The sequence below is a fragment of the Copadichromis virginalis genome, linkage group LG11, assembly GCF_057382275.1.
Source record: "Copadichromis virginalis isolate Kocher_CV1m ecotype Utaka linkage group LG11, C_Virginalis_male_GT1.1, whole genome shotgun sequence".
NCBI lineage: Eukaryota > Metazoa > Chordata > Actinopteri > Cichliformes > Cichlidae > Copadichromis > Copadichromis virginalis.
Window position 1 is genome coordinate 5,692,904 of NC_140628.1, and position 23,727 is coordinate 5,716,630.

The 23,727-nt window shown below is 40.1% G+C and overlaps 1 long non-coding RNA gene across 1 annotated transcript; it reads right to left on the minus strand.

The window, feature by feature from the left end:
• Positions 1–655: 655 nt before the first annotated feature.
• LOC146697959 (uncharacterized) lies at positions 656–15,090 on the minus strand. Its single transcript, XR_014922874.1, has 3 exons — positions 14,544–15,090; positions 887–1,523; positions 656–798 (listed from the first exon to the last, which is right to left on the minus strand). It is a non-coding gene; the product is annotated as an uncharacterized LOC146697959 (long non-coding RNA).
• Positions 15,091–23,727: the final 8,637 nt, after the last annotated feature.

The following is a 23,727-nucleotide window of genomic DNA, read 5'->3' on the forward strand; positions in this document are numbered from 1 at the left end:
CCCTCCTTTGAATATACTTATTTAGGATAATAAATATGTATGTATAGACATAGATATGATTGTTTATATAATGATAATTATATTTTATGTAAAAAGGATGGGGAGAGGAAGGAAGGGAAGGGGAAAAAGAGGGGAGGGGAAGGGAAGGGGGGGGGAAAGAAAAAAAATGTCTATAAAGCAATAGTTTTGTTAAAGCCTTGAAATAAAGTTAAAATTCTGAACTTGATTGTTTAATTTAAAATCCACTGTGATAGTGTAGAGATAAAATTACAAAAAGTTATTCAGTCATAACTTATAACTTTGTCCCTGTTTTTCAAAACAATTTTTTAAACTCATAATTTCTTTTACTGTCATTGTTACTGTTATCAGTATTATTCTATACCACTCCTGATTTCCTCATGCAGTACCATATTTCTTTAGCTCATCAGCATATACGTTCATTTTGACTTTTTCTGTACTTCTCCATCAACACTCTTAAAGCAAACATTGCATCTGTAGTGCTCTTTTGCTGCATGAAGCCATGCTGTTGCTCACTGATCATCACCTCTCTTAACCTAGCTTCATCAACTCCTCTCCATATCCCCACGGTATTGTTAGGAAAACTACATGGATGGATTTAGTGGCAGAAACACACACGGGCACAAGATAGTTGTGATGCAAGTTTATATACAATGATGGGGAATATTTACAAGGGAGGGGGCTATATACAGTGACAGGTAAAATGTGCAAGGAGAGCAAAGCCGAAGAGATGAGACAGAGCCGAGGTATGTGGGTGGGCAGATGACGCACCGGAGCTACCTGAAAACGAGGGACAAACAGAGTTTACGGGGTAACGTCGACAGCCGAGAGTTAAACTAAAGTGGACGGGGAGAGTTGGAGAGCTTACTTGAAACACAAAACTACAGCTGTAGCAGTGATCACAGACTGGTGTGACGTAGCTCTCCGTCAGGGATCCACAGTAGCCAACACAAAGAAACTAGGCAGGCGAGCAGGCAGCGGAACAGGCTAAAACAAAGGAGAAGCAGGCAGAAGATGGAAGAGAGATACTCCCTACAGCTTATGACAAAATTTGATCCGATTTGATTGATGGCCCTAATCATGACCTTTTGACCTCCCCCCTCCCCCCCGGAAGTGTGTAATTTGATCCCCTAAGCGTGTCGAATTGCATCCTGAGAAGGGAGGGGCAAACCCCCGGTGCATCCGGAGAAGGGAGGGGGGGAAACCCCCGGAAGCGCGCCACCTGTTGCGCCACCTGTTGTTGGAAAAAAAGAAAAAAGTTTTTAGAGGCAGGGAGGGTCTGCGGCAGGGGAGGGGAATAAAAGCAGAGAGGAGGCCGTCACAATTTCTAAGCACAGACACAAGATGGATCCTTTCATTCTGCAGCCCAGCAGCGCTCCTGTGTACTTGGACGGCGAAGAGATCTGCTCTCCCGAGGCCGCGAGCATGGGAGGCAGCAGCTGGGGAGATCAGAGAGGGAGGGAGGGTTCCTGAAGCATAGGGGTGACGCAGCAGTTGACTCTGTGCTGTATAGAGAGACAGAGCGGCAGATAGTTTTCCACAAACTCATAGTTTGAATTCTGTTTCAATATTATGACAATTTTCTCTGTTTTTTTTTTTTTTTACAATAGCGGATGTAATTTTACTTTCATAAGCTGCACCGGCGCTTGTAATGGGAAAAAAATTCTGCTTATGCATTAATGTAATTAATTAACTTATTTATCCTTAAGTAAGGTAATGACTTGAGTTCTAATGCTTTTTGTCTCTTGAGTTAGCTGTCAATGTGGGATTTTTTCCCCTTTTTGTTCAGTTAAAGCTGCCTTTCATTCTTCAACACAGCTTAAACTCTAATAGGTAAGCTTTCTTGTAATTTCTTAGTTCTGCAGGCTTCTTGAAAGACATCCGAGACTCTTCTTTGGATGCTGGCTGCCTTTTGTTTTGTTTTCTGTCAAGATGATCCCACACTGCTTCGATTATCTTGAGGTTCGAACCCTGGAGAGATCAATCCATGACTGATGCGTTGTTTCATCCAGGCATACTTTGACTACATTGGCAGTATGTTTGCGATCATTGTCGTACTGAAAAATGAAGTTGCTGCCAATCAGACACTACGTGGTATTACATGGTCGATCAAAATCTGGTGGAACTTTTCTACATTCATAATTTGATTAATTTGGATAAGAGCTCCAACAACACTGGCTGAAATCCAGCCTCAAAGCACGGTAGAGTATCCACGCTGTGTTAAAGACGGCTATAGACATTCACTGTTGTATCTCTCTTCGGACCTCTTCCATGCATATTTCAAATTTGGATTCATTACTCCATAAGACATATTACAGCTGATTTCTTTTTCCAGTCAATTTCTTGTGTAATTTGGCACACCTCAGCCTTATTTTTCTCTGTTCTCCTTCCTTAAGAATGGCTTATTAACAGCCACCCTTCCAACTCAGATAACTTTTGATGAGGTTTCATGAAATGTTTACAGCACTTGAGTTACTCGCCACGGCCATCCTAAATGCTAAGAACACTAAACTTTAATTCTAAATTACGTAATTAACGTTAACCAGAAAAAACAAGCCAAAGTCGAAATGTTGCTGAGCTGACCTGTGGTATGCTATGTCTTCTAAAGCACGTATAATGTAAACAGAACTGGTCTTTGCACAGAAGCCTGTGGAGCTTCATAATTAACCTCAGTGTGTGAAGAGGACTCTCCATTTAATAATAGCTGTAATAAAATGTTATGGCCGACGGTGTTAAACGCTGCACTTGGGTCTAGCAGGGAAGATTTCAACTTTTCAATATGAATGAAGGCTGAAAACTGATTAGATTAATGTCTGATGATCTTTTCTGTGCTTCTTCAAGTTTGTAACACCAAACATATTAAAGGATGGTGTAAGGTTCACAGGAAGAGTTTAATTAGACACACATTTACTATTTTTCTTTATACTCTTTCTTTCTTGACATGTTTAATATGATTACTATCAGAGGAGAAAATGAACCTTGTGTAGTCTAAAAACTTTTTTATTTAATCAAACTGTAATGTTGTTGAACTCTGACGGACGTGTCTTTTAATCTTGTCAACAAATCCTTAATCACCTAAATGTGCCATTTATCATCTTGTAAAATGTTCCCTCTGCTTCTGTTGCACATCTCCCCGGACACTCTCTGCTTCACCAGCCCTGTGCAGCTGGTCCAACCCCTGCCTGCCTCCTTAAACTGGGGTGTTTAAATCTCTTTACCTCTGTTGTGAACTTCACACAAAGTTTGTGGTAACAAAATCAAACTGACGAGGATCTCGTTTGAAAAACACACACACTCACGAGACAAAATAAAAACAGACTGCTCAAAGCAAAAGCAGAGCCCTCACAGCTGGTAGCACAAAACACAGTGACAACGTGCGTATCAGATACCCTCAGTGCCAAAAGCATAAATATGAAAAAATGTGATCACCAAGAATATCCTAAAAATGGCATTGAGGTGCGTGTTACAGTAAAAAAAAAAAAAAAAAAAAGCAGCCAAATTTTCATCTGAAAATGTTGAATTTTAGTAAAAACAATGCTCTGTAGTTTGATACTGTCGTTACAGACAAAGCAGATGTTTAAAGCCTTCGGACGCTCATTTGAAACGCACACATTCTCCTTATCAGCTGGAAACATTAAAGCCGTAAAATGACTTTTTCAAACGGATAAAAACTATTGAACAGCAGCAATGTTGAGCCTGTTCCAAAATTTGAATGTACATGTTTTGAAGGTGCGGGTCTTGTTGAATTACATTCTTTAATTTTTCGAGCCACAAAAACAACAACTTTTAATTTTCTTCTGCTTGAGTATCGGCCTCGGGTAGCTCTACTTATCATTGCTCAGTCAGTTGTCTGTTTGTGCTACTTTTTTTCAAGGAGCACTGGATTATTGGTAAGGGTGACTTTATGTGTTTAGCTACTTAAGTGGAAGTACTGTGGATAGTTTTACCTTACATACATAGATCTACCAGTACAGCTTCTGAGGTATCTGTTTACAAAATGTTATAATCTATTCAAAGGTTCTTTGCAATTTTACATTGATAAACATTATCCTTAACACATTTGGCCCACATAAAGTACTATGGCCATCACACGGTCATTTAGAATTGTTTAAATAACTCGTGTCTTAAGTCCTTCCATCAAACAGAAAATAAAAAAAAAAAAACATGGTTCACTTTTACATCACAAAATGTTAGAAATATAAGCCGTTCATAACAACCTGAAAGGCTGGGAGTTTAAAATGCAAACCGATGGAAGCAGAAGTAGAAGACTATAATGTCACAGAGCACACGGTGTCTATTATTGTGTAGACATTTATAAATAAGAGCTTAATAAAGATGCTTAATTTCTTAAGAAATAAACAGGTGGAGTGATCTTTATCAAAAGTGGATGTTGCATCTGTGGCTAAACCACTGTACCCAAAAAACTTTAAAAATCTACTGTGTGTGAGGCTGTGTAAGTAAAGCTTGCCCTTCACACCCACGTGTAATAAACCATTTGTTGGGGGTTGTGGATTTGACACCTCAGCATTGTGAAAGTGGGGAAACATGTTTCTGACTGTGCATAAGATTTCTGCTTACAACTTAGAATCTCAGTTCTAAATGAAATTCAGATGTTTTTTAAGTATGGCTAATGTATTATTTGACTTCTAAGGCACACACACACACACACACACACACACACACACACACACACACACACACACACACACACACACAAGAACAACACAGAGAAGAAGAAGAGGGGGTAGTTTTACTACGCATCATAAAAACGCAATCATTCATCTTCCGACTGTATCTTTCTGTTCTGGCTTTAGAATCATAGGTTGTTTACTGAACCGTACTTTGGGAGTCATACTGTTGTGATACTGGGGAGAAAAGGGTAAGGTTTAAACCATTACACACAAAACTTGAAAAACCTAAAGAGTGTGTGAGACTGCTAGCTGTGTTGTTCAGCATTAAACTCATCTACAAATGTGTTAGTAAAGAGCGACTTGTGCTTCTGTCCCATTAAGCAACGGTTTAACAAATTTCACTGCAAACTATAAAAGGAATCTGGATTTAAATAGAACATAGTAGTGCAGGAAACACTAGTATAAGGTGTCTATGGAACAAATCTCCTTCAGCGTTCAAATGACCAAAGTGAGGCCTACAGGCGTTTCTCTCGGTTGGTTGTGTTCAGGGAAAAAGCAGCTAAATACGCTGAGACTGCTCCGCATTGTTAGCGAGTTAACTCTGGATATCTGTAGGTTTGTCAAACTTGGAGTGAACAAAAGCAGAAAAACAGTAAAAGATGCAGACAGTGAAAGTCTGGTTTATTTCATGAACACAATGAAACATTTTACAGTCCACAGAGCAAAGTAGCATACATGATAAATAGATACACATAACATGAGAAGTAAAACTCGTCGTCTTACCACATGTTATATTCAGTAAACTTAAAATAACCACAGAAATTAGAGTTTAGTGTTTTAAGTCATCTATTAAAAAACACGAGTCAACATTACTGAAGTGACGCTTTAACGATGCGTCTTATCACCGTGTTTATGATGATATAACATGTTCTCTCGTTAGTAGATGTCTGCGCTGTCACTTGTCATGAAAATGTCCAGAGCCAGGGTTCCTCTTTAATTACCATTGATCATTAATAGGGTCACAAAAGATTTGTCGCATTATCCCCATAAACAAAATGCTTTTATAGAAATCAATGTGATACAAATATTTCGATTCTTGATTCACAATGTGCACGAACTCAAAATCTTTAGAGGTTCATATTTATAAAGTATCGCAAATAATACATTTATACCATTGTATGAGCTACACTTCTTGTAAAAACTGATTGAAAAAAGCTCCTGTCGTGACCTTCCTTCTGTGAGGACACACACACACACACAGAGAGAGAGAGAGGGGGAGATCATTAGGATTGGAGGCGTTTTTGGATTTTCACTTATTGTTGGCTTTACAGTCACATAAAATTCATTCCAATTTTTTTGCCTTTGCTTCAATTAAGGTGTTTCTTTAAATCTACAGCAGCTTCCTTTTCAAAAAGTTTACTGACATAGTAAGGAAGTAGCTAGGGAACTCAGTAAGTATGAGCAACAACAGCTTAGGGACTGTTTCTACAATAAAGAGGAATTCATCATCATCTGCAGTTCATCAAAAAAAAAAAGTGCCATTAAAAACAATTCAGCAGATCCTCAAAGTATGGATACAATCTGTTTTCAGCTGTAGAGGTACGCTTCACGTACTTATCAACATGCAGTTTAGAGGCTTGCATTAGAGTGCTTTGGTACTTGGACCTCTTTTATTTAGCACGGTTATACCATTGTGTATTTAGCTATATAAATATGCTCAAGAGTCTATTGTATGTTTGTCATGCAATTAAAAATTCAAAAATATAATTTTTAAATCAGTAACTTTGCAAATTTAGCGCGGACCCTGACCCCTCCCTCCGGCTCCCACGGCCCCGCTGTCACCGTAAGACTCATACTCTTCCCCCACGTATGCTGCTATTTCCCCGCGCCCCAATAATTCTTGTCCTTTTTCTGTTGCAGCCTCCCACAGTCCCGTTTTCGGCGTTCCTGCGCGACTCATCTCCCGGTCCCTTGGTTTCTCGAGTTTCACGCGTGTTTTCCTTCTACCCTCCCGGGACACCTTCAGTTAAAATAAAGTTTATTTTCTCGTACTCCTGTGTGTGTTGGCTCTGCTTCTGGGTCCAGCTTGTGCGCTGAACTTCGGTTCATGACACTAATAGTTTTAAATAGAGCACCACAAACAACAGGTATTCCTTTAGAAATAAACTTTTCTTGTGTTACTTCTAAAAACTACAGATTCTTAACTCTGCAACAGTTAGACAGCGTTGGTTACAGTTAGGCCCCCAACAGTCAGCAAAACAAGTCATAAAACAATAAAAGAGGCTCCCTTTATCAAGAGCATCCCAGCACTGTAGTTCCATTACAATCAGTTTCCTTTATTTTATCTTATCATGTCAGAGGCCAACTGAAACCAAGTCCACCTATATAAAAACACCCCATCAGACACACAGTAGTTTCCTCAGCACTTCACAACTGTCGCAAGGTATAGCGTTTTAACTTCTTATTTTTTCGGATCCCAGACACAGTGGTGTGAGGTAGTTAGCACACAGTTTGGACGTGTAGAAAACATTGTTTGTTTGGAACACATCAGCAGAGAGGTAGAGTTCATAGCTGTTCATAAGAGTTTAATTTAATCAAACCTCATTTTACGGATCTAAGTGGCTCCTCATCAATTCTCACCAATTCGCCATTTTATTTAAATATCTGAATTTTCGGAATGAGGATCCAAGCGGGACACAGAGGCTGCTTTAACGCACCAGAATGCAAATATAAATAAAAGCCTGACTATCCTGAGAGCCTAGCTGCAGCGAGACCTTTCTTTCACACGGATTCCTGGATGTGCGTTGGATCCGACTTTGCTACCCGCACAGAGCGTTTCTGACAGTCGGGCGCTGCTATACAATAGAGAAAAGCAACAATACACCGTGTTTCTCTGCTCCAAGGTAAGGATGTCTGTTATACCCAGCGCATAAATGTCTCTGTGTTAACGCTGATTATTCAAACCCTGTTGAAAAGGTGACACATTTGTTATCCAAAAACATTTCCTCTAAATTTGCAAAGTTACTGATTTAAAAATTATATTTTTGAATTTTTAATTGCATGACAAACATACAATAGACTCTTGAGCATATTTATATAGCTAAATACACGGCATGGTATAACCGTGCTAAATAAAAGAGGCCCAAGTACCAAAGCACTCTAATGCAAGCCTCTAAACTGCATGTTGATAAGTACGTGAAGCGTACCTCTACAGCTGAAAACAGATTGTATCCATACTTTGAGGATCTGCTGAATTGTTTTTAATGGCACTTTTTTTTTTTGATGAACTGCAGATGATGATGAATTCCTCTTTATTGTAGAAACAGTCCCTAAGCTGTTGTTGCTCATACTTACTGAGTTCCCTAGCTACTTCCTTACTATGTCAGTAAACTTTTTGAAAAGGAAGCTGCTGTAGATTTAAAGAAACACCTTAATTGAAGCAAAGGCAAAAAAATTGGAATGAATTTTATGTGACTGTAAAGCCAACAATAAGTGAAAATCCAAAAACGCCTCCAATCCTAATGATCTCCCCCTCTCTCTCTCTCTGTGTGTGTGTGTGTGTCCTCACAGAAGGAAGGTCACGACAGGAGCTTTTTTCAATCAGTTTTTACAAGAAGTGTAGCTCATACAATGGTATAAATGTATTATTTGCGATACTTTATAAATATGAACCTCTAAAGATTTTGAGTTCGTGCACATTGTGAATCAAGAATCGAAATATTTGTATCACATTGATTTCTATAAAAGCATTTTGTTTATGGGGATAATGCGACAAATCTTTTGTGACCCTATTAATGATCAATGGTAATTAAAGAGGAACCCTGGCTCTGGACATTTTCATGACAAGTGACAGCGCAGACATCTACTAACGAGAGAACATGTTATATCATCATAAACACGGTGATAAGACGCATCGTTAAAGCGTCACTTCAGTAATGTTGACTCGTGTTTTTTAATAGATGACTTAAAACACTAAACTCTAATTTCTGTGGTTATTTTAAGTTTACTGAATATAACATGTGGTAAGACGACGAGTTTTACTTCTCATGTTATGTGTATCTATTTATCATGTATGCTACTTTGCTCTGTGGACTGTAAAATGTTTCATTGTGTTCATGAAATAAACCAGACTTTCACTGTCTGCATCTTTTACTGTTTTTCTGCTTTTGTTCACTCCAAGTTTGACAAACCTACAGATATCCAGAGTTAACTCGCTAACAATGCGGAGCAGTCTCAGCGTATTTAGCTGCTTTTTCCCTGAACACAACCAACCGAGAGAAACGCCTGTAGGCCTCACTTTGGTCATTTGAACGCTGAAGGAGATTTGTTCCATAGACACCTTATACTAGTGTTTCCTGCACTACTATGTTCTATTTAAATCCAGATTCCTTTTATAGTTTGCAGTGAAATTTGTTAAACCGTTGCTTAATGGGACAGAAGCACAAGTCGCTCTTTACTAACACATTTGTAGATGAGTTTAATGCTGAACAACACAGCTAGCAGTCTCACACACTCTTTAGGTTTTTCAAGTTTTGTGTGTAATGGTTTAAACCTTACCCTTTTCTCCCCAGTATCACAACAGTATGACTCCCAAAGTACGGTTCAGTAAACAACCTATGATTCTAAAGCCAGAACAGAAAGATACAGTCGGAAGATGAATGATTGCGTTTTTATGATGCGTAGTAAAACTACCCCCTCTTCTTCTTCTCTGTGTTGTTCTTGTGTGTGTGTGTGTGTGTGTGTGTGTGTGTGTGTGTGTGTGTGTGTGTGTGTGTGTGTGTGTGTGTGTGTGCCTTAGAAGTCAAATAATACATTAGCCATACTTAAAAAACATCTGAATTTCATTTAGAACTGAGATTCTAAGTTGTAAGCAGAAATCTTATGCACAGTCAGAAACATGTTTCCCCACTTTCACAATGCTGAGGTGTCAAATCCACAACCCCCAACAAATGGTTTATTACACGTGGGTGTGAAGGGCAAGCTTTACTTACACAGCCTCATACACAGTAGATTTTTAAAGTTTTTTGGGTACAGTGGTTTAGCCACAGATGCAACATCCACTTTTGATAAAGATCACTCCACCTGTTTATTTCTTAAGAAATTAAGCATCTTTATTAAGCTCTTATTTATAAATGTCTACACAATAATAGACACCGTGTGCTCTGTGACATTATAGTCTTCTACTTCTGCTTCCATCGGTTTGCATTTTAAACTCCCAGCCTTTCAGGTTGTTATGAACGGCTTATATTTCTAACATTTTGTGATGTAAAAGTGAACCATGTTTTTTTTTTTTTATTTTCTGTTTGATGGAAGGACTTAAGACACGAGTTATTTAAACAATTCTAAATGACCGTGTGATGGCCATAGTACTTTATGTGGGCCAAATGTGTTAAGGATAATGTTTATCAATGTAAAATTGCAAAGAACCTTTGAATAGATTATAACATTTTGTAAACAGATACCTCAGAAGCTGTACTGGTAGATCTATGTATGTAAGGTAAAACTATCCACAGTACTTCCACTTAAGTAGCTAAACACATAAAGTCACCCTTACCAATAATCCAGTGCTCCTTGAAAAAAAGTAGCACAAACAGACAACTGACTGAGCAATGATAAGTAGAGCTACCCGAGGCCGATACTCAAGCAGAAGAAAATTAAAAGTTGTTGTTTTTGTGGCTCGAAAAATTAAAGAATGTATGTTTAATAATTCAACAAGACCCGCACCTTCAAAACATGTACATTCAAATTTTGGAACAGGCTCAACATTGCTGCTGTTCAATAGTTTTTATCCGTTTGAAAAAGTCATTTTACGGCTTTAATGTTTCCAGCTGATAAGGAGAATGTGTGCGTTTCAAATGAGCGTCCGAAGGCTTTAAACATCTGCTTTGTCTGTAACGACAGTATCAAACTACAGAGCATTGTTTTTACTAAAATTCAACATTTTCAGATGAAAATTTGGCTGCTTTTTTTTTTTTTTTTTTTTACTGTAACACGCACCTCAATGCCATTTTTAGGATATTCTTGGTGATCACATTTTTTCATATTTATGCTTTTGGCACTGAGGGTATCTGATACGCACGTTGTCACTGTGTTTTGTGCTACCAGCTGTGAGGGCTCTGCTTTTGCTTTGAGCAGTCTGTTTTTATTTTGTCTCGTGAGTGTGTGTGTTTTTCAAACGAGATCCTCGTCAGTTTGATTTTGTTACCACAAACTTTGTGTGAAGTTCACAACAGAGGTAAAGAGATTTAAACACCCCAGTTTAAGGAGGCAGGCAGGGGTTGGACCAGCTGCACAGGGCTGGTGAAGCAGAGAGTGTCCGGGGAGATGTGCAACAGAAGCAGAGGGAACATTTTACAAGATGATAAATGGCACATTTAGGTGATTAAGGATTTGTTGACAAGATTAAAAGACACGTCCGTCAGAGTTCAACAACATTACAGTTTGATTAAATAAAAAAGTTTTTAGACTACACAAGGTTCATTTTCTCCTCTGATAGTAATCATATTAAACATGTCAAGAAAGAAAGAGTATAAAGAAAAATAGTAAATGTGTGTCTAATTAAACTCTTCCTGTGAACCTTACACCATCCTTTAATATGTTTGGTGTTACAAACTTGAAGAAGCACAGAAAAGATCATCAGACATTAATCTAATCAGTTTTCAGCCTTCATTCATATTGAAAAGTTGAAATCTTCCCTGCTAGACCCAAGTGCAGCGTTTAACACCGTCGGCCATAACATTTTATTACAGCTATTATTAAATGGAGAGTCCTCTTCACACACTGAGGTTAATTATGAAGCTCCACAGGCTTCTGTGCAAAGACCAGTTCTGTTTACATTATACGTGCTTTAGAAGACATAGCATACCACAGGTCAGCTCAGCAACATTTCGACTTTGGCTTGTTTTTTCTGGTTAACGTTAATTACGTAATTTAGAATTAAAGTTTAGTGTTCTTAGCATTTAGGATGGCCGTGGCGAGTAACTCAAGTGCTGTAAACATTTCATGAAACCTCATCAAAAGTTATCTGAGTTGGAAGGGTGGCTGTTAATAAGCCATTCTTAAGGAAGGAGAACAGAGAAAAATAAGGCTGAGGTGTGCCAAATTACACAAGAAATTGACTGGAAAAAGAAATCAGCTGTAATATGTCTTATGGAGTAATGAATCCAAATTTGAAATATGCATGGAAGAGGTCCGAAGAGAGATACAACAGTGAATGTCTATAGCCGTCTTTAACACAGCGTGGATACTCTACCGTGCTTTGAGGCTGGATTTCAGCCAGTGTTGTTGGAGCTCTTATCCAAATTAATCAAATTATGAATGTAGAAAAGTTCCACCAGATTTTGATCGACCATGTAATACCACGTAGTGTCTGATTGGCAGCAACTTCATTTTTCAGTACGACAATGATCGCAAACATACTGCCAATGTAGTCAAAGTATGCCTGGATGAAACAACGCATCAGTCATGGATTGATCTCTCCAGGGTTCGAACCTCAAGATAATCGAAGCAGTGTGGGATCATCTTGACAGAAAACAAAACAAAAGGCAGCCAGCATCCAAAGAAGAGTCTCGGATGTCTTTCAAGAAGCCTGCAGAACTAAGAAATTACAAGAAAGCTTACCTATTAGAGTTTAAGCTGTGTTGAAGAATGAAAGGCAGCTTTAACTGAACAAAAAGGGGAAAAAATCCCACATTGACAGCTAACTCAAGAGACAAAAAGCATTAGAACTCAAGTCATTACCTTACTTAAGGATAAATAAGTTAATTAATTACATTAATGCATAAGCAGAATTTTTTTCCCATTACAAGCGCCGGTGCAGCTTATGAAAGTAAAATTACATCCGCTATTGTAAAAAAAAAAAAAAACAGAGAAAATTGTCATAATATTGAAACAGAATTCAAACTATGAGTTTGTGGAAAACTATCTGCCGCTCTGTCTCTCTATACAGCACAGAGTCAACTGCTGCGTCACCCCTATGCTTCAGGAACCCTCCCTCCCTCTCTGATCTCCCCAGCTGCTGCCTCCCATGCTCGCGGCCTCGGGAGAGCAGATCTCTTCGCCGTCCAAGTACACAGGAGCGCTGCTGGGCTGCAGAATGAAAGGATCCATCTTGTGTCTGTGCTTAGAAATTGTGACGGCCTCCTCTCTGCTTTTATTCCCCTCCCCTGCCGCAGACCCTCCCTGCCTCTAAAAACTTTTTTCTTTTTTTCCAACAACAGGTGGCGCAACAGGTGGCGCGCTTCCGGGGGTTTCCCCCCCTCCCTTCTCCGGATGCACCGGGGGTTTGCCCCTCCCTTCTCAGGATGCAATTCGACACGCTTAGGGGATCAAATTACACACTTCCGGGGGGGAGGGGGGAGGTCAAAAGGTCATGATTAGGGCCATCAATCAAATCGGATCAAATTTTGTCATAAGCTGTAGGGAGTATCTCTCTGATGGATCCTAAAAACATGCAGCTCAATAGCGTGGAATCAGCAGATTCAGCTTGCACTAACACGTTACCACTTGTGACAGCGACAATACTCCGACACCAGACGTCCGTAACTCAGCTCCATAAAAGCGCTCACTGATGACATCCGATGCGCCGCAGGTGTGCCGGAATGCCATCAAGCCCCGCCTCGCCTACCTATGCCAAAAAGGAAAATAAAAACCAAACAACAACAATACACCTACCCACCACCTCCTAACAGGTATGGCTCATTAAATGTATCCCTCTCTAGTTACTATAGTTGTATACATTATCTTTTTTCTTAGAAATTGGCAGAGGTGGGTAGTAACGAGTTACATTTACTCCGTTACATTTACTTGAGTAAGTTTTTGAAAAAAATGTACTTTTAAAGTACCTTTTTTGCACGATACTTTTTACTTTTACTTGAGTACATTTGTGAAGAAGAAACGGTACTTTTACTCCGCTACATTTGCAAAATTCGACTCGTTACTTTAAAAAAAAAAAAATTAGTTTAACACATTAGGTAACATGCCGCCAGTGGAGTTTCCGGTAACGTTTTTACCAATGAGATGTGGCCATGCAGTCACATGACCAGTTTGAAACTCGGGCGGGCAGAGCGGCCCAAGCGTTTCAAAGTAGCGGACACACGGAAAGAAGAAACATGAAAACATGGCAGAGTCTACGCTAGAGCTGAAGAGGATGAACAGCATTTTCCTCACATACAAAGAATGTTTCGCTTAAAAGCAGTACAAAAGAACAGTTATGTCTTCAGTGTCGGTGTCTTCAGTGAGAGCGAAAACAAACCAACTTTTCAGCGTGAAACAACTCAACTCGTGTAACCTGAGGAAATGCTAAGTTTTCTCTAAATATCTTTTTAGCTGTGGTTAGCTGGATGTCAGTCTTATGTTACAGAAGCTGTGTCGAGCTCGAGCTGCGAGTCATATTTTTGCGCTACGTTGTAGTGAGATAAGTTTGTTTTGTGCAGCTGTCCTGTTTACTGCTCGCTGGTTAGCTAGCGTGAGCTATAAGCAGTGTTGGGAAGGTTACTTTTAAAATGTATTCCGTTACAGAATACAGAATACATGCCCCAAAATGTATTCTGTAACGTATTCCGTTACGTTACTCAATGAGAGTAACGTATTCTGAATACTTTGGATTACTTAATATATTATCGTGCTTTTTACAACAACGTGAATGTACTATTGCTGTGTGATTTATTACTATTACTGAAGGTCCGCGACTCCGAACTGTAGTAAAGGGACCTCTGACTAATACGGCGGGGTCCCTGTCGGCTCATAGCCGAAAAATAGCTTTACTTTGTTGTGTGGGTCAATTTTTCTTGCGAGAGACAGAGAGAGGCGTTGAAAGACTGCTCCAACGGAACTTATTGTTTTCGGAGGAAAACACGAACACGGTGTACAGTCGAGTCTTAATAGCTTACTTACAACTGGGCTCGTCAGGCACTCTTCTTGGCTGCAGTGGTTATTATTATATTTACATGCTTCCAGCTCCCGTTTTTCCTCGACGACAACTCGTACCTTTCCACTCGCCTTTTTCTCCCTCCTCGCGCTCACAGACACATAACGTGTATGGCAGTCCATTCTCCCTGCAACACGGACTATACTGCCCATGATGCTACATTCTTTAGAGCTATGCTTGTAGCATTCTGCCTGTTAGCTTAGCACAACAACAACAACGAAAAGGCGCTCTCTCACCCAGGAAACACACAGTCGCAGAAAGAGAGAGAGAGCGTCGCCCTGTAACCATGGCAACCGTAACGCTGCCGCCTGGAACGAAAGAACGTAGCTGTCAAACAAAACCCAAACAGTCCTGACCCGCGACAAAATGAAACAGGAAAGTACCGCAGTGTAATCCATTTATTTCAACAAAGTAACTGTATTCTGAATACCACCTTTTTAAACGGTAACTGTAACGGAATACAGTTACTCATATTTTGTATTCTAAATACGTAACGGCGGTACATGTATTCCGTTACTCCCCAACACTGGCTATAAGCTAACAGCTAGCCTGGTTAATGACACTAGAGTTCAACGCACATGCAAACAGCTCATCTCTACTGCTTTAACTGTTAAAACAGAAGGCAATACTGCGGGTGACAGGGTTTATTATGTGAAACAGCAGCTTGTTTAGTTTAAACAGTCTGCATTAAGCTGGGCAAACACTATACGATTTTTTTCAGTCACGTTATTCCGCTCCTGCTCAAACTGTACAATTGAATCTCAGGGGTTAGAAGTTCATAAGTCACAATCATTGACTGTAGAAAACATGGACGACGCGAAGGCTCCCCAAAAATGAAGCCAAAACGTCTCTATCGGCCCCTGGTGTCTGGCTGCAGTATAGGTCATAAACCCCACCTCCTCCATGTTAGCGGATGGGACTGGGGTCAGACTAAAATAAATTAATTCTCCATCCATTCGCTTCCGCTTATCCTTTTCAGGGTCGCAGGGGGTGCTGGAGCCTATCCCAGCTGTCATAGGGCGAAAGGCAGGGTACACCCTGGACAGGTCGCCAGTCTGTCGCATTCTCCTCAGATAATTTTTTTCCAAAATTCTTTCTTTTGTTATCAATAGTTCTCATCACGCTGATTTATGTCCAAGGGGTCTCCTTTCCCATAAGTTTGATTCTAATTCCTACCGCGGTGATGTTAAATTGGGGTGAAACGTCATCATAACAGCTTTGACTGACAGCTGCAGTCACGGAGAAACTTGCGCATCTCTGTTCGCGAATAGCAGATAGAACGTAGGCTCTGAGAGGAGGGCCAGCGTTTGCGCTACGAAAACACGACCGTGTGTTTTAACCTGACAGCCTGAGGTGTTCTTCAGTAAACTGGACTACCTGACAGAAGGACCGAGGCCCGCTGCACTTTTTCGGTAAGTTAAACGTGTTTGCAAGCTAATCCGTAACTACCGTCCTTAGCTAGCTCCTGAGACCTAGCTAGCTAAAATGAGCACTCGGCTGTCAGGGTTCGTTTAGCTGTGCAGGTGAATGAATTTACTAAAGAAATCAAGAGAAACGCCCCAGGCTGCTCAGTCACTAATTAGTGTGAATGCTTGAAAAGCATTCACAGTATTGTTCTTCGAATCTTTATTATTATATATTCCGTACGTTTTTTGGCATCTAACTCCTTCAAAACCGTTCAACTTAGAAAAACCATTCAAACATCATTAGATTCCTATTCTTTTGGACATGACTGCTTCTACTTTTCTCATTTTTAACATTTATATTTTTAATTTTATTCAACTTTATTCAACAAAAATTTCCCATGTATTTCAATGGGGAGACCCTTCAAATTCTCATTCAACTTACTCATTTTTAAACTCTTACTACTTCCACATACATTGACATAGAGCCACCATTCAAACTTTAAAACGAAGACAAGACATTCAACTATTCAACTTGTATTTATCTTTTCAATATCTATTATACTTTTTCTTCAGTTCCAGTTTAAGTTTCATGATGTTTTTTCACCCGTTTCAAAATTTATAATGGGTGTGTATGGGACGGAATGTTGGGGCTAGAGTGAGACAGCTCAACTGCTAGAGTGAGAGGAGCAAAAAAATTAATCTTAAAATATTTTTTAAAACTGCTGCTGTGTCCGCAGCGTTTGCTCTACAGGTATGATTTTACCCTCAAAACGTAGCCATGGCTGTCCTCTTTCATCCAATGTGTTTACTATTGTACTAGGTGTTATGGTTCTTTCATAAATGTCACCAATGCACAGCCTCCTCCCTCCAACTCTTCCATAGACTCTAATGTTAAAATGGCTCAGAAGGTTCGTTTGAAAATCAGAAGAGCATGGTGTCTTTCCACTGTCACCACGTCCATATAATAAACTCCACAGGCATGAAAACTGAGAATTCAGTAGACTAGAAGCTGCTGTCGCTCACGGTGAAAGAATTTTTTCAATGCGACTTTTACTTTTCATTTGGGAACGATTTGTTTCGGCCTGACTTTTCTGTTCATTTTAAGCAGCAAAAGTGAGGCGCATGTCTGTGTACGTGTGTATGGAGCCTTTGGGTGCGGTCACTATAGCAACCAGGCTCACACCTGCCTGCTTAACGAGCTCTGCCTGCCACTGTACCAAGATTCATCTTAAGCACTTCTCTTTCAACTGCTGCTGTGTCCACAGTGTTACAGCCATCATTTTACCCTCAAATTGTCGCCATTATTGTTCTCTTTCCAACACCGTATCTTTCAAAGCTCAGGCATTTAAACTTTTTAAACTGTGTGGATCAAAGTGGAGGGATCACATTTGAGTCATTCAGTGATTCAAAGAATATGACCTTTTAATATTCATTCAGATGTTTTCTGACTCTAAATGTTCTTTTCTCATTTCTTAGGGTTTTCTAATTTACATTTAAAACATTTTCAGTTTTTTTCCAACTCCTTCTTCTGTGTAACCTTCAGCTTTTAGCAGTTCAGCACCTTTGTTTTCAGGTTAAATTCGTTTTTTTTTTTTTGTTTTTTTTTAATCTCATTCAATATTTTTAACTCAAAATTCAGCAATTAATTCATTTCAGTGCATACATTCAGATTCAAGCATTCACACTGCAGTTTCTTCAGAAAATGCACTTTCTAGTTACTGTTACTGTACTTTTATTACAAGTATATACTGTAAAAGCAACAGGCTGCACCCTGCTGCAGCTCCTGTGCAGAGCTGAATATTAAATATGTGCAAACAACAGCATGTTTTCAGTCTCTTGCCACATCTGTAAAGACAGTAACAATTTTTTAAAAAGCTTGTACTTCAGTAACTCCTCATTAATCAGGAACTATGGATTAAAGTACTGTAGTGTACTGTAATACTGAAAAAAATGCAAGAGAAGAATTTCAGATCCTGAGTGTGTGAGGACAGAAGAATCAGCTTTATTTCAATATTGAGGGATAAAATTTATATCTGAGTTTGATGGTTCTGTTGTCTTTGTGAATACAGGAGCTGCCCTCAGATTCAGACCTCAGCCCCACCGAGTGACAGCAGACAGATCATCCAACATGTTCACATGTTAACTGCAAAATGAACTGATGAAAACAGTACAAAGGTTAAAGTACCACATGTGCTGTAGTGAAAGCTGCAGCTTTATTGATAAAGTTAAAGACAAAAAAACAAAAGAATTATTAACTCATGTAACTGTGTCACTATATATCAGCATTAACAGGACCTCAGTTTGTATCTCAGACCTGCACAGCTTCCGTTTCAAACACTTGATGTACTCAGCTGCATGAAGAGCACGTGAGATTTTCTCTGACACAATTAAATAAAACCTGATGAAGGTTAAAGGTCGTCACTTGTATGTTGAACTACAAACTTGTCATCTGGAATTTTTTCACAGTTTTTTTACACATAGTGTGTTATTTACCATAAAGTGATTCAGAGTTATTCATACTAGAGTAACCAGAGAGGATCACATATTTTTAAATATATAACTTTCTACAGGACTGAATATAATATCTTTATGTAAAAGTCCAGAGCCTCTGGGGAGTATCTGAGTATTTATAACATTACACAAACCAAAGGTCTCCATCACAGTGTTCATGAAATGCTGCATTTATCCATCTCCTGGGGCGGGCCTACGGAGGAGTGCTGAAGATTTCCCTGTGAGGGAGCTGCTGGTGAAGATCATGAGTCCTGCTTGATCAATGCAATGAGCTTCAGTGTTCCTGGTGTTTCGTAAATGATGCCTCTCTCAGTGGGTCAACAGAACTTCTGGCACAGGACAGCTGTGATGAAAGAAAGGGAAGAAGTTTCTCCAAACATCTGGACCCAGGAAACCCAGCTTGGTCCTGATGGTCTCCCTCACTAGTTTCTCTCCAGGGTGAATGTAGCTGTTGATATAATATGGACTCTATTATTAAATGAAAAGAACAAATTAGACTACGCTACTGCAACGTTCTGCTGATGTTTTTAAAGTTTCCATGTTACCAGGCTGTAGAGGGCTCTGAAGATTTAAACAGTTTCAGATCCATTACACTCAAAGTCTTATGTTAAATCTCAAAGGACAGCATTATATTTTTTGATATTAACAGTAAGTCTGGGCCTGGGTAGAGTGTGCTCTCATCGCTGTCTAAAAATGGATAAAAAAACATAAGTGTTGAAGACTATTAAGAGTAGCAGGTGTGTAGCATCGCTAACTAGCTAGCAACAAGCCTCCAACACAGTGCGTATGCTAGCGGCTAATCTAACTAACGAATTAACAACAGAGTGATTTTAGAACTATAAGATGATAAGCTGTGTGTCTTTTTTATAACAGTGACATGGTTGTATTTACCTTAATTAAACGGGTCGTCAGTCGTGGTAAACCAGCAAAAAAACCCGAGTCGCCGGGCTACATAAAAAGTGTAGGGGGGCGTGTTTGCGGTCACGTCCAGCGGGTGCGTGGACAGGAGCGTTACACAGTCGCTCCACCTCAAGTCACTACTGCGCAGACTCTGGCTCCAAATTTGCAAGATAGCAGCCTCCACAAGCGGGATATTTTGGCTTCATTTTTGCACAATGGTAGGAGGCGGGGTCGCGTCGTCCATGTTTTCTACAGTCAATGGTCACAATGCAGGGCCTGATGCTCTGATGCGACCTGAGTGCTCAAACTGTGCGTCCATAACATGAAGCTTATCATACAAAATCTGTCCCTTGCTTTCCCTCTCTCTGTCTTTTACTCACACAGACACACACACACACACCATCAACTTTGCTAAATTACTAATGAAAAACATTGACCAGGCAGCTGTGATTGAGCAGCAATGTCCATCCAACTCTTTTCATGGTTGTAGTCGTGATAAGTTTGTGAGGCCACATTGAAAAGCCTCGGATACGGAAGCGTAGAGCTGCCACCCAGGCAAAAGAAAACTAGAGCTATATCACGTTATAACATGAAAAGTATATTGGTCTAACAATATACTTTTAATGTTTGTACAATATACTATCACGTTATTACAATATACATAATTATCACGTTCGTACAATATAAATATTATATTGTTCAAACGTGAAAGGTATATTGTACTAACATGACAGTATATTGTACAAACATAAAAAGTATATTGTATAATTTTTGTAACTTTTGTCACTAGACTGCTTCATTAGTCTGCACCACTTCTTCAAAAAAGCAACAAGTTAAACAGAATGTGAACATTTTCAAACATGGAAAAATAAAGTTCAGTCTTAGTCTTATATAGAAAAAAAAAGGAAATCCAGAAACTTGTGAACAGAGATGAAAAATATATAATCTAGTGAGAGTTTAATACTATTCACTCTTAGTGGCTGCAGTGAGCTTGTTTTTGACTGCAGAGCTGTGGCGGGGTGTGGTCTGCGGCGCGGCTGCGGGGGAGGGAGACGCACCTGAGCAGCATAACCAATCACGCCTTGCTGCCTTAAAACAGAATGAACTAGTTCCTGTTGTTGTTGCTGATGTGTGTAGGCTGCAGCCAAAAAGCTGCAGCTGCGTATGTAAGTCGACAGCTGCAATAAAGAAATGTACTGAAAAGTGCAAGAGTCTGGTCGGGTCTCTCGTGCCCCAAGCCTGGGTTTCAGCACCACTGCAAACGATGCACGTGGGCGTGTTTCCTGAATCAGCAGCAGGTGTTAAACAGCAGACAGGTGAGCAGGATGTATGCAAGTAAACTGAGGGTCCCTTGAATTGATCGGTGGTGCCATGAGGAAAATAATTCCATTGTCATCTTGAGATAATATTGATGCTTGTATGGATTTGTAGGAGACGAAGAGGATGGCGACCTTTTTTGCTGAGGTCCTCAGCAAACTGCATGCTGACACACTAACAGAAAGAGACAGAAAGTTCAGTGAAAATGAGAATCAGCGGGTGCAACATGTGGAACACAGAGTTGAATGTGTAAACAAATCTATGAAATCAAATCTGTTAAACTAAAACAATCAGTTAACCTGGAACACCAGGGCTGTGAGCTTGCTGCACTCTGTCAGCTGACTGTTAGCGGAGCTAGTGACATCTCCGAAAACATCGGAGCACTTTTGCAAACATGTTCTATTTTGACAACCTGACCAGACATGTGAAGACTATGCCACTTACATTCTCAGCTAAAACAATAAGTATAGTTTGTGACAGAAAAATGGGGTATCTTAAAACTTCACTCACAGTTTAGAGCAGTGTTTTTCAACCTTTTTTGAGTCGCGGCACATTTTATAGATTAAAAATATCCTGTGGCACACCACCAACCAAACTTGCTCCAAAATGACACATTGTAGCCTAATACAGTACATATAATGGCAAGTTAGTCTCTCAGTTTGTTTATACTCACTCAGTGTGAAACCTGGGCCTGTCTAGATGAACACAAAGATGATATTCTGGCAGGAATTGAATAAAGGCATACACGAAGCTCTTCCTCAACATCTCTTTCTGTTTTCAGTTTTCTTTTCAGATGTTTTTACCATGCGCACAACATCATCCAACACAGGAGCTAGGTCTGCTGGTAAAGTTTTGGCAACAAGCGCCTCAGGGTGCAGAAAACAGTGCGTAACAATAACATCTGGGTGTATCGCTTTCACTCTGCTAACGAAACCTTTGGTGCGCCCGACCATGGCTGCTACTCCATCAGTGCAGACACTCGTGCAGTTTTCCCACTTAAGTCCTCCTTGTTCAAGATATTCGGATGTAACCCGAAAAATTTCTTCTCTTGTTGTTTTTTTCTGGCAGTGCCTTGCAAAATAGAAAGTTTTCTCTGATGGAGTCTCCATCCACAAAACGCACATTGGCCAAGAGTGGGGAATGTCATCTAATGTCCGTAGACTCATCGAGTTGCTATGCAAACTTCCCACTGAAGCATATCTTCTCCAAAACCACACTTTCGTTGTCTGCAGACATGTCATCAATACGTCTGGCAATTGTGTTATCTGAGAGCGGGACTTTGGCTATTTCTTTAACCGTGTCAGGGCCCAGCATTTCATTCATAATGGCGCTGTTTGAGAGCTTTTCTCCACACACTAAACATAACGGAGTCGGTGCAGATCTCCAGTGAAAGTAAATCTGACTGCAGGTGACTATTACTGTGCATAATTATTAGGCAACTTAACAAAAAACAAATATATACCCATTTCAATTATTTATTTTTACCAGTGAAACCAATATAACATCTCCACATTCACAAATATACATTTCTGACATTCAAAAACAAAACAAAAACAAATCAGCGACCAATATAGCCACCTTTCTTTGCAAGGACACTCAAAAGCCTGCCATCCATGGATTCTGTCGGTGTTTTGATCTGTTCACCATCAAATAAATAAATTGAATTGAAATTGAACATTGCGTGCAGCAGCAACCACAGCCTCCCAGACACTGTTCAGAGAGGTGTACTGTTTTCCCTCCTTGTAAATCTCACATTTGATGATGGACCACAGGTTCTCAATGGGGTTCAGATCAGGTGAACAAGGAGGCCATGTCATTAGTTTTTCTTCTTTTGTACCCTTTCTTGCCAGCCACGCTGTGGAGTACTTGGATGCGTGTCCTGCATGAAAATCATGTTTTTCTTGAAGGATGCAGACTTCTTCCTGTACCACTGCTTGAAGAAGGTGTCTTCCAGAAACTGGCAATAGGACTGGGAGTTGAGCTTGACTCCATCCTCAACCCGAAAAGGCCCCACAAGCTCATCTTTGATGATACCAGCCCAAACCAGTACTCCACCTCCACCTTGCTGGCGTCTGAGTCTGACTGGAGCTCTCTGCCCTTTACCAATCCAGCCACGGGCCCATCCATCTGGCCCATCAAGACTCACTCTCATTTCATCAGTCCATAAAACCTTAGAAAAACCAGTCTTGAGATATTTCTTGGCCCAGTCTTGACGTTTCAGCTTGTGTGTCTTGTTCAGTGGTAGTCGTCTTTCAGCCTTTCTTACCTTGGCCATGTCTCTGAGTATTGCACACCTTGTGCATTTGGGCACTCCAGTGATGTTGCAGCTCTGAAATATGGCCAAACTGGTGGCAAGTGGCATCTTGGCAGCTGCACGCTTGACTTTTCTCAGTTCATGGGCAGTTATTTTGCGCCTTGGTTTTTCCACATGCTTCTTGCGACCCTGTTGATTATTTTGAATGAAACGCTTGATTGTTCGATGATCACGCTTCAGAAGCATTGCAATTTTGAGACTGCTGCATCCCTCTGCAACACCTATCTCACTCTATCTCACCTATCGCTATCTCACTATTTTTGACATATCTGAGCCTGTCAAGTCCTTCTTTTGACCCATTTTGCCAAAGGAAAGGAGGTTGCCTAATAATTATGCACACCTGATATAGGGTGTTGATGTCATTAGACCACACCCCTTCTCATTACAGAGATGCACATCACCTAATATGCTTAATTGGTAGTAGGCTTTTGAGCCTATACAGCTTGGAGTAAGACAACATGCATGAAGAGGATGATGTGGACAAAATACTCATTTGCCTAATAATTCTGCACTCCCTATATAGTGCCATCTGATACACTCTTCTCCTCTCTTCATCTCTCCTGACCAACTTCTGATGATAACATACTATGATACCAACCAGGGGTCTCCCTTTACCGATCGTACTCCCTACCCTCACCTCTACACTCCTACCTTTCATTGTCTCACACTGTGTGAGAACATCCCTTGCCCCTATCCTCTTCC